Source organism: Aegilops tauschii, chromosome 5 (genome assembly GCF_002575655.3).
Source record: "Aegilops tauschii subsp. strangulata cultivar AL8/78 chromosome 5, Aet v6.0, whole genome shotgun sequence".
NCBI classification, from domain to species: Eukaryota; Viridiplantae; Streptophyta; class Magnoliopsida; order Poales; family Poaceae; genus Aegilops; species Aegilops tauschii.
The window spans coordinates 467354018-467366590 of record NC_053039.3 but is presented as its reverse complement, the minus strand read 5'-3'; positions in this window follow the sequence as shown (position 1 = coordinate 467366590).

The window sequence follows — 12573 nt, the reverse complement described above, 5'->3', positions numbered from 1 at the left end:
GTCTAAGGAAATGGTACTTGACATTAGAAAAGCTCTGAGCAAACGAACTACACGATCTTGTGCTAGGCTTAGGATTGGGTCTTGTCCATCACATCATTCTCCTAATGATGTGATCCCGTTATCAACGACATCCAATGTCCATGGTCGGGAAACCGTAACCATCTATTGATCAACGAGCTAGTCAACTAGAGGCTTACTAGGGACATTGTGTTGTCTATGTATCCACACATGTATCTGAGTTTCCTATCAATACAATTCTAGCATGGATAATAAACGATTATCATGAACAAGGAAATATAATAATAACCTATTTATTATTGTCTCTAGGGCATATTTCCAACAGTCTCCCACTTGCACTAGAGTCAATAATCTAGTCCACATCACCATGTGATTAACACTCATAGGTCACATCACCATGTGACCAACATCCAAAGAGTTTTACATTCTTGCAACTTGCATGCTTTACTTTCCGCTGCTCATATACTCTTGGCATGCTTGCTTTATATGTATTGTGAATGCTTAAACTTGTGCTAAAACTCCACATCAACCTAAAGAATTAAAAACTGCAACTTTTCTTGATTAGAGTCTATTCACCCCCCCCCCCTCTAGACACCTCTTCTCGATCCATTCACTAGATTTTTCTTGTGGCATGTAAGTAGACAAGAGTAAACGCTTGGCAATGTAAGAAGAACTTTTCTTGCGAATATCATCATTGATTGCCTTTAAAAACTCATGCTCTTGCTCAAGGTTGAGCTTTTCAAAGCGTAGCTTCTCATGAGTCTTTAAAAGTCCTCGATGATCTTCCAAGGTAGCCTCATGAGCTAACTTAAGAGTGTTTAGTTCTTTAGTTAGACGCTCAATATCCTTCTTATCATCATCATTCGTTTTATCTTGATTAGCATGATTAGTAACAAGTTCATCATGGTTTTCATCACTAGAGTTGTCAACAAGTAAATCATCATCACCTAGCAAATCATCTTCATCACTATTGAAATCAACATACTCGGGGTGTGATACCTTTGGGCCTTTAGCCATGAAGCATCTTCAAATTCCTTCATTTGGTGAGTCAAATATGTCCTAGGAGTTGGTTGACACAAGTGCTAGATCGGCAACCCCTTCATCTTGGGTATACTCAGAGTCGGAGTGATAACTTCTTTCCGAGTGATGATCGGAGTCGGAGCCGGATACCCATTCACCAACATGAGCTTGATGTCTTCATTTTGTGTAGCCCCTTGATGATTTATCCTTCCTTTCCGAATCCTTGCTTCTCCGAGAGGTTCTTCGTTCTTAACGATTGTCTCTACTCCTTTCTCTTGGTGGTGATTCTTCTCTCCTACTCCTTCTTTTGGGAGAATCTTCTCTTCTTTTGTAGGGAGCCGTACACTCATTGGAGTAGTGTCCGGGTCTTCCACAATTGTAGCAATTACGCTCACGACTAGAAGATCTTTTGTCATTGTAGGACCTTGACTTGGAACTTATTTCCTTGCTTCTGTTCTTGTAGAACTTGTTGAAGTTCTTCACCATTAGGCTCAATTCTTCATTGAAGGCTTGTTTCTCACTTGATGATGTGGGAGCATCACATGAGGCTTTGTAAGCACCACTTGACTTGTTGTGAAGCTCTTCCTTATCCTTGAGTGACATCTCATGAGCAACAATTCTTCCAATGAGTTCCGTAGGATTGAGATCTTTGTAGTTGGGCATCATTTGAATCAATGTGCACATGGTATCATATTTTCCATCCAAGGCTCTTAGGATCTTCTTGATGATGAATCTATCGATCATCTCTTCACTTCCTAAGCCGGCAATCTAATTTGTGATGAGAGCAAGCCTAGAGTACATTTCAGCGACACCTTCACCATCCTTCATTTTGAACTTGTCAAGCTGACTTTGAAGCACATCCAATTTGGATTCCTTGACGGAGTCTGTACCTTCGTGCATATCAATCAAGGTATCCCGAATTTCCTTTGCATTCTCAAGACGGCTGATTTTGTTGAATTATTCGGGGCACAATCCGTTGAAGAGGATATCACAAGCTTGAGCATTGTATTGCAGCATCTTCAACTCTTCTGCGGTAGCTTCACGGTTCGGTTCTCTCCCATCAAAGAATTCACCTTGCAAGCCAATACACACAATAGCCCAAACGGCGGGGTTATGTCCAAGAGTATGCATTTTCATCTTATGGTTCCAACTAGCAAAATTAGTACCATCAAAGTAAGGACCTCTACGGTGGTAATTTCCCTCGCTAGACGCCATACTCTCCTAGGTTGTGAAACCAAGGCTATGATCACCAAAAGCTATGGAGATCAAGGCAAATGGAGACCAAAGCTCTGATACCACTTGTAGGATCGTAAGTATGTCTAGAGGGGGGGTGATTAGACTACTTGACCAAATAAAAATCTAGCCTTTTCCCAATTTTAAGTTTTGGCAGATTTTAGCAACTTTGCACAAGTCAAGCAATCAACCTACACATGCAATTCTAAGAGTATAGCAGCGGAATGTAAAACAATTGCACATGAAGGTAAAGGGAGGAGTTTGAGGGAGCAAACGCAATGAAGACACGGAGATTTTTTATCCGTGGTTCCGATAGGTGGTGCTATCGTACATCCACGTTGATGGAGACTTCAACCCACGAAGGGTAACGGTTGCGTGAGTCCACGGAGGGCTCCACCCACGAAGGGTCCACTAAGAAGCAACCTTGTCTATCCCACCATGGTCGTCGCCCACGAAGGACTTGCCTCACTAGGGTAGATCTTCACGAAGTAGGCGATCTCCTTGCCCATACAAACTCCTTGGTTCAACTCCACAATCTTGACGGAGGCTCCCAAGTGACACCTAACCAATCTAGGACACACCACTCTCCAAAAGGTAATAGATGGTGTGTTGATGATGAACTCCTTGCTCTTGTGCTTCAAATGATAGTCCCCCCAACACTCAGCTCTCTCTCACAGGATTTGGATTTGGTGGAAAGATGATTTGAGTGGAAAGCAACTTGGGGAAGGCTAGAGATCAAGATTTATGTGGTTGGAATGGAAGATCTTGGTCTCAACACATGAGTAAGTGGTTCTCTCTCAGAAAATGTATGTTGGAAGTGTAGGCATGTTCGGATGGCTCTCTCCACGAATGAAGAGTGGGTGGAGGGGTATATATAGCCTCCACACAAAATCTAACCGTCACACACAATTTATCAAACTCGTTGGGACCGAATCATGAAACTCGGTCGGACCAATTTAGTTCAAAATTTGAACGTTAAGATTTTCGGTGGGACCGACATGTCAACTCAGTAGGACCGATTTCATTAGGGTTAGGGCATAATGTAATCTCGGTGAGACCGATTACACAAACTCGGTGGGACCGATTTTGGTAATAAGCTAACCAGAGAGTTGGTCAGGCAAACTCGGTGGGACCGATTCGCTCATCTCAGTTGAACCGAAACGTTACAAAAGGGAAACAGAGAGTTTGCATTGCGAACTCGGTGGGACCAATCGCTCATCTTGGTTGGACCGAAACGTTACGAAGGGAAACAGAGAGTTTACAATCCCATCTCGGTGAGACCGAGATCCCTATCGGTGACACCGAAGTGACTAGGGTTTTGTGGCAATGGCTATGTCAAGTGAACGGCGCCGGATAGAAGGTTTCGGTGGGGCCGAGTTTAACTTTTGGTTTGGGACATATGTGGATGTAAGAAGGTGGTTGAGAGCTTTGGAGCATATCACTAAGCACTTTGAGGAAGAACCTCATTAAGCAACACCTCATCCCCTTTTAATAGTATTGGCTTTCCTATGGACTCAATATGATCTTGGATCACTAAAATGAAAATGTAGAGTCTTGAGCTTTAGAGCTTGAGCCAAACTTTTGTCCTTAGCATTTTGAGGGGTCCACATTTCTAATCCATGCCATGCCAAACATTGAACTTTCCTGAAATATTCATCTTGAGATAGCATTAGTTCAATGAACTATATGTTGTTAATAAATACCAAAACCACCCAGGGATAGTTGCACTTTCAGGATCTCAACAATCTTGGATACATAGACGAACCATTCGTCCTAGCCAATGATGCGGCGCAGGTTTTCTATGTGAAGGACATGTCTACCAAACCGAGAAAAAGAAAAGATAAGGAAGCGAATACATCATACAATGAGCCAAAGCACCACATAGTTCTTTTAGGGAAAAGAAACATCGTGGGAGTGGAGGACAAGGCAGACATGTCAATAGATTATGAAAAGTTTGATGAAATTCCTCCCTTCACAGTGAAGACAGACCCAAGCTTCCTGTTAAATGATGAAGATTATCCATGGTTACGGCACAATAAGCAAGGGACACTGATACATCTCCATCGTATATACTTTTCCATACTCTTTTGCCCTTGTTTTGGACTCTAATTTGCATGATTTGAATGGAACTAACCCGGACTGACGCTGTTTTCAGCAGAATTGCCATGGTGTTATTTTTGTGCAGAAATAAAAGTTCTCGGAATGACCTGAAACTTCACGGAGAGTATTTTTGTACTAAATAAAAAATATTGGCGAAAGAATCAACCAGAGAGGACCCACACCCTGTCCACAAGGGTGGAGGGCGCGCCCTCTGTCCTTGTGGGTCCCACAAGGCTCCACCGACCTCAACTTCAACTCCATATATTCACGTTTGGGGAGAAAAAAATCAGAGAGAGGGATTCATCGCGTTTTATGATACGAAGCCGCCGCCACCTCCTGTTCTTCCTCGGGAGGGCAGATCTGGAGTCCGTTTTGGGCTCCGGAGAGGGGAAATCGTCGCCGTCGTCATCATAAACTATCCTCCATCACCAATTTCATGATGCTCACTGTCGTGCGTGAGTAATCCCATCGTAGGCTTGCTGGACGGTGATGGATTGGATGAGATTTACCATGTAATCGAGTTAGTCTTGTTAGGGTTTGATCCCTAGTTTCCACTATGTTCTAAGATTGATGTTGCTATGACTTTGCTATGCTTAATGCTTGTCACTAGGGCCCGAGTGCCATGATTTCAGATCTGAACCCTTTATGTTTTCATGAATATATTTGTGTTCTTGATCCTATATTGCAAGTTATAGTCACCTAGTACGTGTTATGATCCGGCATCCCCGGAGTGACAATAGTCGGGACACTTCCCAGTGATGACCGTAGTTTGAGGAGTTCATGTATTCATTAAGTGTTAATGCTTTGGTCTGATACTCTATTCAAAGGAGGCCTTAATATCCCTTAGTTTCCAATAGGACCCCGCTGCCACGGGAGGGTAGGACAAAAGATGTCCTGCAAGTTCTTTTCCAAAAGCACGCATGAGTATATTCGAAATACATGCCTACATTATATTGATGAATGGGAGCTAGTTCTGGGTCACCCTAGGTTATAACTGTTGCATGATGAATGCCATCCGACATAATTATCCATCATTGATCCATTGCCTACGAGCTTTTCACATATTGATCTTTGCTCCGTTACTTTTCCGTTGCCACTATTACGATTGCTACAAAACTGCTACTGTTACATTTGCCATCGTTACCGTTACTTCCATACTACTTTGCTACTAAATATTTTGCTGCGGATATTAAGTCTTTCAGGTGTGGTTGAATTGACAAATCAGCTGCTAATACTTGAGAATATTCTTTGGCTCCCCTTGTGTCGAATCAATAAATTCGGGTTGAATACTCTACCCTCGAAAACTGTCGCGATCCTCTGTACTTGTGGGTTATCAGACACACACGAAGAAAAAAATAAGACTTTCTCTCTAGTGAGTTTCCAGACTTATAGCAGGAAAGTCTCACTTCGGACAAACCGGAGGGAATCTTTGTAAGAGCTAGGGAATTTTGGCATTTGAAACATGATTTTTGAATAATTATTTATTAAGTTATGAATTTTCAATTATTCCTATCCTTTTAATTATAAGAGAGAAACGTTGTATGACATAAAGTTGGAGGTACTGTGTGGTTTCCCTGATCGGAGGACCCCTTATGCCGAGCCAAGTCCAGATGAGGAGTTCTGGTTGCTTTATGGTGAAACTGAGGACAACTATTATATGGTAGGATTGTTCAAGTAATTGTTTGGCATATACAAGATAACTGAATAATTTGCACCTTTGATTCTAGGTTGAAAGCCATAGTTATGGGAGACAACTATTCTGATGATAGCTTTGATCTAGAACCACTACAGTTACATGAAGGCGATGTATTAACTGGAAAAATTAAGAATGTGAATAAAAATAGGTTCATAGTTTACCTAACATGCAAGCAGAGTGAAATGAAGAGATGGCCATTCTCGAGAAATAACCATGATCCATTGGTGATGAAACTTTTGAAAATCTTGATGAGGTTGGTTTACATACAAGATGATTTCCATAGCAATTTTTCTGTAGTTAAATTCAGGAAGGGTTAAAAGGGGAAGTTGATGATATGTTGAGGGCTTAGAAATCAGAGAATCCTATGAGAATAGTCTATTACTTTGGCATATCTCATGAACATCCACGCACCTTTATATTATCTTACATCAGGAGTACAAACCCGCATCATGAGTATGTTGGGTTATACTCAAAGGGCTTTAGATTCCGGAAGAAAGATTTTGATAGCATTGATTGCCTTGTGTAATATTTTCAAAAACATATTGACAAACCACCACCTGATGATGGCCCTTCAATGCGAAATTTTGTGGCAATGGTACCAATGAAAAATAACTTGATAGAACTATTTGTCACTATCTGATGAAAATCTATATAATCAAACATTGCATTCATATAAGCATTCTCTCTAGCAAGCATTCTAGCAATCAAAATACAATCAATGAATAAAGCAATAAAGAAAAAAATAAGAAAAAGCAAATATAAAGCAAAACAAAACTTCAAGGAAATCCAAATAGAAACTCCTAAGGGAACTGTAGGACTTAACTACAAATAACAAAAATATTTTTGTCCTAAATAAAACTTAGCAGCAAAGAAAAATACTAAACTAATAACTCAACAGAAAAGAAAATATAACATTATTAGGTTAACAAAAAGTATTTTACAATATTCTTCAATAGCAAAAAGAATCAACTAAAAAGCTTTTATAAAACCCTAGTTATGATCAAAATAATATTAACTTAAAACTATATAAAATTTGTGCAACTAAAATTTTCATAAGTATTTTTTGTTAAAAAAATTAATAGCAAAAGAATTAAAACAAAACAAGGCATGTATGCTACTATTTTTGAATCTGTTGAAAACAAAACTAAAATAATTTGGATGTTTAGTCCCGGTTGGTGGCTCTAACCGGGACTAAAGGCCTACCGCACATTTTTCACACCCTTATTTGTCCCACCTCGCCAAGTGACGAGCTAGTCGACTAGCTTAAATATTCAGGTCGTCCAGAAGGGATAAGCTTCTGACATCATTGCATCCTTTGTTAAGGATATGGACTCTTACGATGAATCTTCTAGAAGATTCATAGTCAGGGTCTATCTCCTTCACATAGGGAACATTGGTGTCGGCTTTTTCTGAATTACTATGTCTCTATGCATCAAAAGAAATTAGGTTAACGAAAATTATTAGGTTAAACTAATAGCTTAACGGAAAAGAAAATATAATATTATTAGGTTAACAAAAAGTATTTTATAATATTCTTCAGTAGTAAAAAGAATCAACTAAAAAGCTTTTATAAAACTCTAGTTATGATCAAAATAATATTAACTTAGAATTATATAAAATTTATCCAACTAAATTTTTTATAAAGTATTTTTTGTTAAAAACTTTAATAAAAAAAGAATTAACTCAAAACTAGGCATGTATGCTACTGTTTTTGAATCTGTTTAGTCCTAGTTGGTGGCTCCAACTGGGACTAAAGACCTATCCTTTCGCACCCTTTCGGTGGCGGCCAAAATTAGATTTAGTCCTGGTTGGTGGCTCCAACCGGGACTAAAGGCCTACCCTTTAGTCCCGGTTGGAGCCACCAACCGGGACTAAAGCACCTTTCGTCCGGGTTACTAGCTCTAACCGGGACTAAAGTCCTTTGGGTATTTAAACTGCCCTTCTCCCTCCCTTTTCCTCAATTTTCCCCTCTCGACGACGCCGCCAGGCTGCCCGACGTCCACGCGCGCTCGCCGTCAGGCCGCTCTCCTCCGATGCGTCGCCCGCGCCGGCGCTGTCAGGCTGCCCACCGCCGCTGCTCCTCCGCGCGCGCCCACCTCAATCCACGTCGCCACTCCTCAATGCGCCACCACGGCCCGATCGAGCCGGCACCGCTCCTCCACGCGCCGCCGCAGCCCAAGCCCGCGCGTACCTCCTTCTCCCTCCGTCCACCGGCGTCAAGCCCGAGCCCACGCCGCTCCTCCATGCCCTGCCCCTCCCCGACGACCGAGCTCGGCCCCTCCCCGCGGTGAGCTCCGGCCGGCCCCATTTTCCTTCTACAAAAAGGTATGGAGATGAAAAAAGTTAATGTGTATAAAATGTTTTAGTTGTGTATCAAATGTTTTAGATGTGTATTAAATGTTTTTATTTGAAAAAATTTAATCACTTAGATGTGTGTAAAAAATTGGTATTAAAAACATATATTAGAAAAATGTGAATTGTGTATTTGATAGGTGTATAAAAAATATAGACATGTGCTGAGAGAAAAAAAGAAAAATTAAAGAAATAGTTTTCCCCGACGATCGCCGGTGGAGTCCCCGACGATCGCCAGTGGAGTCCCCGACGATCGCCAGTGGAGTCCCCGACGATCGCCGGTGACGAGTCCCCAACGATCCCCGGAGGCCGGTGAGGAGTCCCCGGCGATCGCCGGTGAGGAGTCCCTGACGATCGCCGGAGGAGTCCCTCCGTCCACCGGCGTCCTCCCCGCTGCCCTACAGGAGCCGGTGAGCACGCCCCCATGATGGTGGTGTCATGTGCATGCATAATAGAATTCATCTTGATGTGTTAATCTAAGTTGCAAAAGTGCATCCTAATGTTAAGTGCTGAAATTGATAAAACTTGCCATTTTGTTATTTTTGTGTGATTTAATGCAAGCTTCATATGAATAAACTTTGTACATGTGTTTGGTGCATTTTCATGTCTACTTGTTGCTGGTATTTTTCCCATGCCATGGTAAACATGTTTAGGCATTGTAACAAGCTTGCAAACATGCTATGATATTGTTGTTGTTTTACACTTGCTAAAAAACGCAAGTCTGAAACTGCATGTTATAAAACTTGTCAACTTTGCATGATGTTTACCACTAATCCATTGCTCATATGCATATGATTTCATTAAGTCTGAAAAACAACTTATCTCATGGTTGTATATTGCCTTGATGATTCCCATGAACCTATCGCTCCTATGTTTATGCCATGTTGTAATATTTGCAGAAACTATGGAACACGACAGAGACAAAGAACAAGAAGAGATGTTGAGGGAAATAATCTGCGACGGAGATGATGATATCACCTCACAGTTTCTGAACGACTCCGGTGAGGGAGTAGAGCCGGGAGAAGATGACGACTCCGATGAGGGAATGGAGGGAGAAGATGACGGCTTCGATGTTGGAACCTTAATTAGTACAAAGTCTCGCGAGGTATATTAATTAAGCCTCTGCTGACTAGATGCACTAATTGATTTGTATGTACATATATTAACGCTTCTTTCTTCTTTAATATAGCCCTCCAGATCAAGCCAATCTTCTATAAAGAGACGAGGCCCGAAAAAAGGTTGGGCGAGAATGATAGGTCCAAGATCGAAGAAGTCGATGCAGATGGCAAAACTGATTCGTCCCGAGCAAAATGCAAACCGATTTAAAAGTCAGTGCGGAGTTATTGTTAGGGACAACATTCGATCAACGTTCAAGAATGGAATAAGCCAAAGGCGGACGATGGACTTACTTATTGTTGGAAATATGCCCTAGAGGCAATAATAAATGGTTATTATTATATTTCTGTGTTCATGATAATAGTCTTTTATTCATGCTATAATTGTATTGTCCGGAAATCGTAATACATGTGTGAATACATAGACCACAACCTGTCCCTAGTAAGCCTCTAGTTGACTAGCTCGTTGATCAACAGATAGTCATGGTTTCCTGACTATGGACATAGGATGTCATTGATAACGGGATCACATCATTAGGAGAATGATGTGATGGACAAGACCCAACTTAAGCATAGCATAAAAGATCGTGTAGTTTCGTTTGCTAGAGCTTTTCCAATGTCAAGTATCTTTTCCTTAGACCATGAGATCGTGCAACTCCCGGATACCGTAGGAGTGCTTTGGGTGTGCCAAACGTCACAACGTAACTGGGTGACTATAAAGGTGCATTACGGGTATCTCCGAAAGTGTCTGTTGGGTTGGCACGGATCGAGACTGGGATTTGTCACTCCGTGTAAACGGAGAGGTATCTCTGGGCCCACTCGGTAATGCATCATCATAATGAGCTCAATGTGACTAAGGCGTTAGTCACGGGATCATGCATTGCGGTACGAGTAAAGAGACTTGCCGGTAACGAGATTGAACAAGGTATTGGGATACCGACGATCGAATCTCGGGCAAGTAACATACCGATTGACAAAGGGAATTGCATACGGATTGATTGAATCCTCGACACCGTGGTTCACCCGATGATATCATCGTGGAACATGTGGGAGCCAACATGGGTATCCAGATCCCGCTGTTGGTTATTGACCGGAGAGGCGTCTCGGTCATGTCTGCATGTCTCCCGAACCCGTAGGGTCTACACACTTAAGGTCCGGTGACGCTAGGGTTGTAGAGATATATGTATGCGGAAACCCGAAAGTTGTTCGGAGTCTCGGATGAGATCCCGGACGTCACGAGAGGTTCCGGAATGGTCCGGAGGTGAAGAATTATATATAGGAAGTCCAGTTTTGGCCACCGGGAAAGTTTCGGGGGTTATCGGTATTGTACCGGGACCACCGGAAGGGTCCCGGGGGTCCACCGGGTGGGGCCACCTGTCCCGGAGGGCCCCGTGGGCTGAAAGTGGAGGGGAACCAGCCCCTAATGGGCTGGGGCGCCACTTTGGGCCTCCCCCCCATGCGCCTAGGGTTGGGAACCCTAGGGGGGAGTTTCCCCTTGCCTTGGGGGGCAAGGCAACCCCTTCCCCCCTTGGCCGCCGCCCCCCCCCTTGGAGATCCCATCTCCAAGGGCTGCGCACCCCCCTTGGGGGCCTATATAAAGGGGGGGGAGGGAGGGCAGCACACTACAGCCTTTGGCGCCTCCCTCCTCCCCTGCAACACCTCTCTCTCTCTCGCGCAGAAGCTCGGTGAAGCCCTGCCGGAGAGCCGCTACATCCACCACCACGCCGTCGTGCTGTTGGATCTCCATCAACCTCTCCTCCCCCCTTGCTGGATCAAGAAAGGAGGAGACGTCGCTGCACCGTACGTGTGTTGAACGCGGAGGTGCCGTCCGTTCGGCACTCGGTCATCGGTGATTTGGATCACGGCGAGTACGACTCCGTCATCCACGTTCATTGGAACGCTTCCGCTCGCGATCTACAAGGGTATGTAGATCCACTCCTTTCCCCTCGTTGCTAGTAGACTCCATAGATGCATCTTGGTGAGCGTAGGAAAATTTTAAATTATGCTACGATTCCCAACAGTGGCATCATGAGCCAGGCCTATGCGTAGTTACTATGCACGAGTAGAACACAAAGAAGTTGTGGGCGTTGATGTTGCCAATTCTTCTTGCCGCTACTAGTCATTTCTTGTTTCGGCGGCATTGTAGGATGAAGCGGCCCGGACCGACCTTACACGTACGCTTACGTGAGACAGGTTCCACCGACTGACATGCACTAGTTGCATAAGGTGGCTAGCGGGTGTCTGTCTCTCCTACTTTAGTCGGAACGGATTCGATGAAAAGGGTCCTTATGAAGGATAAATAGAAATTGGCAAATCACGTTGTGGTCATACGTAGGTAAGAAATCGTTCTTGCTAGAAACCTACAAACCACGTAAAAAACTTGCAACAATAATTAGAGGACGTCTAACTTGTTTTTGCAGCAAGTGATATATGTGATATGATATGGCCAGAAGATGTGATGAATGATATATGTGATGTATGAGATTGATCATATTCTTGTAATAGGAATCACGACTTGCATGTCGATGAGTATGACAACCGGCAGGAGCCATAGGAGTTGTCTTTATTATTTTGCATGACCTGCGTGTCATTGAATAACGCCATGTAATTTACTTTACTTTGTTGCTAAACGGTTAGCCATAGAAGTAGAAGTAATCGTTGGCGTGACAACTTCATGAAGACACAATGATGGAGATCATGATGATGGAGATCATGGTGTCGTGCCGGTGACGAAGATGATCATGGTGCCCCGAAGATGGAGATCAAAGGAGCATGATGATATTGGCCATATCATGTCACTATTTGATTGCATGTGATGTTTATCATGTTTTTGCATCTTATTTGCTTAGTACGACGGTAGCAAGTAGGATGATCCCTTATAATAATTTCAAGAAAGTGTTCACCCTAACTGTGCACCGTTGCGAAGGTTCGTCGTTTCGAAGCACCACGTGATGATCGGGTGTGATAGATTCTTACGTTCGCATACAACGGGTGTTGACGAGCCTAGCATGTACAGACATGGCCTCGGAACACACGCAA